This window comes from Semicossyphus pulcher, unplaced genomic scaffold (genome assembly GCF_022749685.1).
Source record: "Semicossyphus pulcher isolate SPU_LCO1_2020_fin unplaced genomic scaffold, fSemPul1.0.p SCAF_25, whole genome shotgun sequence".
NCBI lineage: Eukaryota > Metazoa > Chordata > Actinopteri > Labriformes > Labridae > Semicossyphus > Semicossyphus pulcher.
In genome coordinates this window covers 540110-545679 of record NW_027211699.1, presented here as the reverse complement: position 1 = coordinate 545679, position 5570 = coordinate 540110, and positions in this window count along the sequence as shown.

Below are 5570 nucleotides of genomic sequence, written 5' to 3'. Positions count from 1 at the left end.
TTTGGCCGCTAGAGCTCCGTCTGCCTCGCAGTCAGATGAGACTCCAATGAATGGAGCCGCGTCAACAATGTGTGTGTGTGCGTACGTGTGTTTGTGTGGTTCCCAACATGAGGTCCGGGGACCTCCAGGCGCCTCTAACAGGACCCACAATTAAAACCAAGTATAAAGAGGACTCCGGACACTAAAAACTATGTTATCAGAGTATTATTCATAATATTGGTTAGCCTATTAACTATTTATAAAATATTATACATAAGTGAGGATTAGAAATTAGCTTTTTTACTTTTTTTAATCCTGTTTTTATTGTTTTTGTATTGATTACATGCATTTCTTTTATCAATATAGTAACATTCAGTAAGAATTAGTTAGCCCCTTTGCTATTATAAGGCATAAGTAATGTTCTTAAAGTAATTAACTCAAAGATTTCCATTGAAATAAATGTCTGTTAAGTCACTATCTATCGCAGAATGAACAATGGTGATTGAGCCTATATGGCCCACTGATGAAAACCTTTGTATTTACAGTATATTGAATTATTATGGACTAGGTGTCTGTGGCGACTTTTGCGGTAAAAAATCACAAGCTGTGCTCCAGCAATTACCGTTTATTCGCCATAGGTCCAGCAAAAGAGAACTGAAATCTTCGAGGGTTAGCGCTTTAAGTTTGCCTCATGCGTCACTGATATCCAAACCACAACACTTCATCTCCTGCGAGTTTCTTGGCATAACGTGCTTTTTTATAACTTTAAATCCCATATTCTCCCTATTTCTAATAGCCCACTTTAGTCTTGTGGGGATTAATACCTGCACATTAATCTTTATACCATTATACATTCTCAATGGTTTAGTTATATATGTGGAGGTTTGAAACAGGGCGGTAATATAGCCTGGTTTTCCCTTAACTGTATTTTAAAGCTTTCTCAATAAACATCCCAAAGATACATTTAATAAAACATCACGTACCTGAAATTACACTTTACTTACCCCAGGCACCACAGATGAGGGAGATTGTCCTCGGGCAGAAGAATTGCTGAATCCGATTTGGGATAATGTCGAGTAGTGGAAGGCGCACACCTGCAAGATGTATGCAAGGGTGCTTTAAAGTAGGTTCTGAAGGATTGTCCAACCACAGATACAGCAGGAGCAATGTGGATCTCCTGGTTTTTGGAACAGGGTCACCAGAGTGGACATGAGTTTGCTAATCAAGGCTAGATGTGTTGGATAGACTTTTGAGATGTCTTAGGTCTATGTCTCCAGTGGGAGTGGTAGTGGCTACTGGGCCCATTCCTACTGTGACAGCCATCTTGGCTTCCTGTGTGGGGCTGTCTTTTCCTTTGTTAGGAGAGAACCAGGAAGTGCAATCAGCTAATCATTGCACCTGTGTCTGCTGCTCCTCAGCTATATAAGCTGCAGGATTCAGCCAGTCTCGCTCTCTCTTCCTGGGCATATGGTTTGTTGTTTGGGTTATTGTTTCCTGATTTAATTTCCTTGGTTTCTCACATTACATTCACACTCATTCAACACACTGGACATTACTGATATTACTGATAAACACGTTTAACATTGGTAGTGTTCAACTTATCTTTGGTTAAATAAATCTTTGAGTTAAAAGTAATGTGTGGTCCTCTCCTTCTTGTCCCTCCCCTGAGCCGGGCTGTGACAAGTGGGGGCTCGTCAAAAAGGTTTTTTGGTATTTTGGTTAAATTGTTAAGTTAAATGCCGTTTTTTGTTTGTCTTGGTTAACTCGTGTAAGATACTTTATTTTGGGAGAGCATCACACGTGCTGGTTTATGGAGAGCTTTAGTCTAGTCCCTTAGTCTTACCACTGGTGTTTTTGAGGTTAATAATTTGCTTTGAAAGGTGACACCCAATTGTTTGGCTTTGTTTAAACTGGGGTCTCCCCTGGTAGGTTTTGCAACAAGTTCTACTAGGGAGCTTGTTGCAGGTTGTTGGTTTAAAGTGGCGGTGAAAGTGGGCAGGGCAAAAATGCTCGGGGTAACGTCTGTGGGGTCCTGGTGGTGGCTGCATAGCAGGTGCTGTCCAGTCCCGCTGGTTTCCTGTGAATAACAACCACTCGCCAGTAACTGCACGAAGACTAGGGTTGAGTTTACTTAGTCAGTTAGATAGGTCATTTAGATAATTTAGGGAGGGGAGACTCCAGTGTGTTTGGCCTTCTTTGATTGGTTAGTTTTGGGTCTGCAGTTGTCACACCCTCTGCTCCTCGATTTGACATTGCTGGTAATTTGAAGCTACCTAAATTTAATGATAAAGATCCAGCTTAATTTTTTTTGTATGTTTGAAAGGCTGGCAGATTTTAGAAACTGGCCTGATCAGGACCGCACCTTAATGTTACAGTGTGTTTTCACTGGAAAAGCCCAAGAGACATATGCAGCTCTATCAAATGAAGATTGTAAAGATTATGCTAAGGTTAAAGCAGCAGTTCTAAAGGCCTATGAGTTGGTTCCAGAGGCTTACAGGCAACGCTTTAGACACTGGAGAAAGTCTGACAAGCAAACACGTGGAATTTTCAAGAGACTTGATTTTGCAGTTTGGTTGGTGGTGTCCAATGTTGGTACATTTGAGGAACTATGCGATCTAGTTGTTCTTGCAATTCTGACAAGCAAACACGTGGAATTTTCAAGAGACTTGATTTTGCAGTTTGGTTGGTGGTGTCCAATGTTGGTACATTTGAGGAACTATGCGATCTAGTTGTTCTTGCAATCAGTGCCTAACTATATTGCAACATACATTAATGAACGCAAAGCAAATACTCCAAATGATGCTGCTGTCCTTGCAGATGAATATGTATTGACCCATAAACGTATTTTTGGTGATCAGAAACCGAGTGACGTTGGTCCAAAGGATTCGGTTGACAGGTTTAAGTCAGGTTTGAATCCAGTCTGCTCCAGGCAAGATCCTTATTTGAAAAATGATGTTTGCAGTTACTGTCAACAAAAAGGACACTGGAAAAAGGAATGTCCGTCTTTGAAGACAAAGCGAGAATGACCTTTCCATTACTGCGTCTGTTGGGGAAGTGAAAGCTGATCTAAATAAAGATGTTAAATTTGTTATGTCCTTACCCGATGAACTCTTGACTGTCATATTTAGAGTTAGTGGAGGCGCAAAAAATTGATTCTTCTTTGAAGCAACTGTTCGATTCAGTAGTGCCATTGTCTGAGGTAGAGTCAGGGTCTCCAGTATATTTTCTACAGGAGGGTCTGTTGATTAGGAGATGGGTACCTTATGGGGAAAAGTTGGCTCGTGGGTTTGTGGAGCAGGTGGTTTTGCCTGTTAAGTATAGACAGTCAGTAATTAAGACTGCACACGATAGTAAAGCTGGTCATATAGGAGTTAGGAAAACCTATGATCGTATTCTGAGGCATTTCTTTTGGCCACACTTAAAAAAAGGATATTTCCACCTACATTAAGACCTGTCATATTCGCCAAGTCACAGGAAAACCAAATCAAGGGAGAGGCCGCTTTAGAGGAGGAGGAAGTTGTAATGTGTAATGGCGTGTTGCAACCTCACCTTAAAAACTCTTCTTTGAGTAATATGCATGTGTTGTTGGGTCATTTGGGTGAGTCTCAACGTGAGCAGTTGAGTAACATAATTGAAAGCTATCCGTCCCTGTATTCCGATACTCCATCTCGCACGTGCCTGATTGAGCATGATATTGATATTGGTGAGACCTCACCTATTAAACAACGTTTTTTTATCAGTTGTCACCTGAAAAACTAGAAGTACTAGAATCTGAGGTTTCATATATGCTCGATAATGGACTGGCCAAGCCATCTTCCTCTGCTTGGGCTTCACCATGTTTGCTGGTTAAAAAGTCAGATGAGTCTTATAGGCCATGCACAGATTTCCGTAAGCTTAATGCAGTTACCAAACCAGACTCTTATCCACTTCCTAGAATGGAGGATTGTGTAGATCAAGTTGGGGCGGCAAAATATGTGAGTAAGTTTGATCTCTTAAAAGGGGTATCGGCAAGTTCCCCTTTCCAAAAAGGCACAAGAGATTTGCTGATTCCTAACTCCATCTGGTTTGTACAGTTACACTGTTATGCCATTCGGGTTGCGGAATGCACCTGCAATGTTCCAGAGACTCATGAACAAGGTTGTTTCTGGGTAACAGGGTTGTGCAGTTTATTTAGATGATGTGGTCATCTATAGTGACACACGGGAAGAGCACCTCAGTAGGATAAAAGCGCCGTTTGAGAGGCTTGTTTGGGCATGTTTAACCATCAATGTAGCTAAATGGGAGTTTGCTAGAGCCACCGTTGCATATCTGGGAAAAGTTGTGGGACAAGGTGAGGTGCGGCCCGTAGATGCAAAGGTTGAAGCCATTAAAACTTATCCAAACCCCTCTTTAAAAAAATAATTGATGCGCTTCCTCGGCATGGCTGGTTATTATCGCAGTTTTTGTGCTAACTTTTCTTCTGTTGTTGCTCCACTGACAAACCTGCTTAAGGCTGAGGTGAAATTCATTTGGTCTCCGGAGTGTCAAAACGCATTTGAAAAGGTTAAGACATTGTTGTGTTCTGCACCAGTCCTCGCTGCTCCTCGTTTAGGGGAACCCTTTCAGCTTCAAGTGGATGCCAGTAATGTCGGTGCTGGTGCAGTTTTGATGCAAGCTGATAAAAAGGGTGAACTTAAAGCTGTTAGCTATTTCTCTAGAAAGTTTAAGTCTTATCAGTCACACTATTCTGTGATAGAGAAAGAGGCACATTTTGATGTGTATGTTGACTCAGGAGCCCCCCTTGTTTATACGGATCACAATCCCTTGACATTTCTGCGATCACTACAAAACCCTAAATCAGCGGTTGATGCGGTGGGCCTTGTTTTTGCAGCCTTATCATTTGGAAATACATCACATCAAAGGCAACACTAACTTTGTTGCTGATGCCCTATCTCGTGCCACTGTGACACTACAGACAATCACGTAGGGAGTGAGAGCTGGTTCCATTTTCTTGACAGGTAGAGAAAAAATGTTTTGGTCTAATGGATAGTATCTCAGCTCAGGGAATGTGGAGGTCAGGTTAGGAATAAGTTACTGCCCCAGGTTAAGGAGTACAGCATCTTGGGGTCTTGTTCAAAACGGCGTGTAAAATGGAGCCAGTGCATAACCATTGTAATGAAGAAGGAAGTTTGAAGGCAAAGCTTTTGATTTACCAGTGGATCTACTTTCAAACCCTCATCTGTGCTCATAAAGTTAGGGTAGTGACCAAACATGAGATCGTAGATACAGACAACCGATATGAGTTTTCTTCATAGGGGGCCTGGGCTCACCCTCAGAGACCGGGCGAGGAGATTAGACATCAATAAGGAGTAGAGCTTCTGCTCACTCCTGTCAAAAGGGCCAAGGTTTGGGTTTTGGTTTACTGATGCCACCGATGACCTGATACTAGACCAGCTGCAGTCAAAGGATGTGTTGATCTGGCTGCAAAAAGCTGATACATTCCATAAACATAAATAAATGTGCAAGTAAGAGATAAATTCTATCCATTTAGAAAAAGAATCCATGTTCAAGGTTGGTTCCCAGAGTACGTAGGAAATTAAATGTTTTGCCTA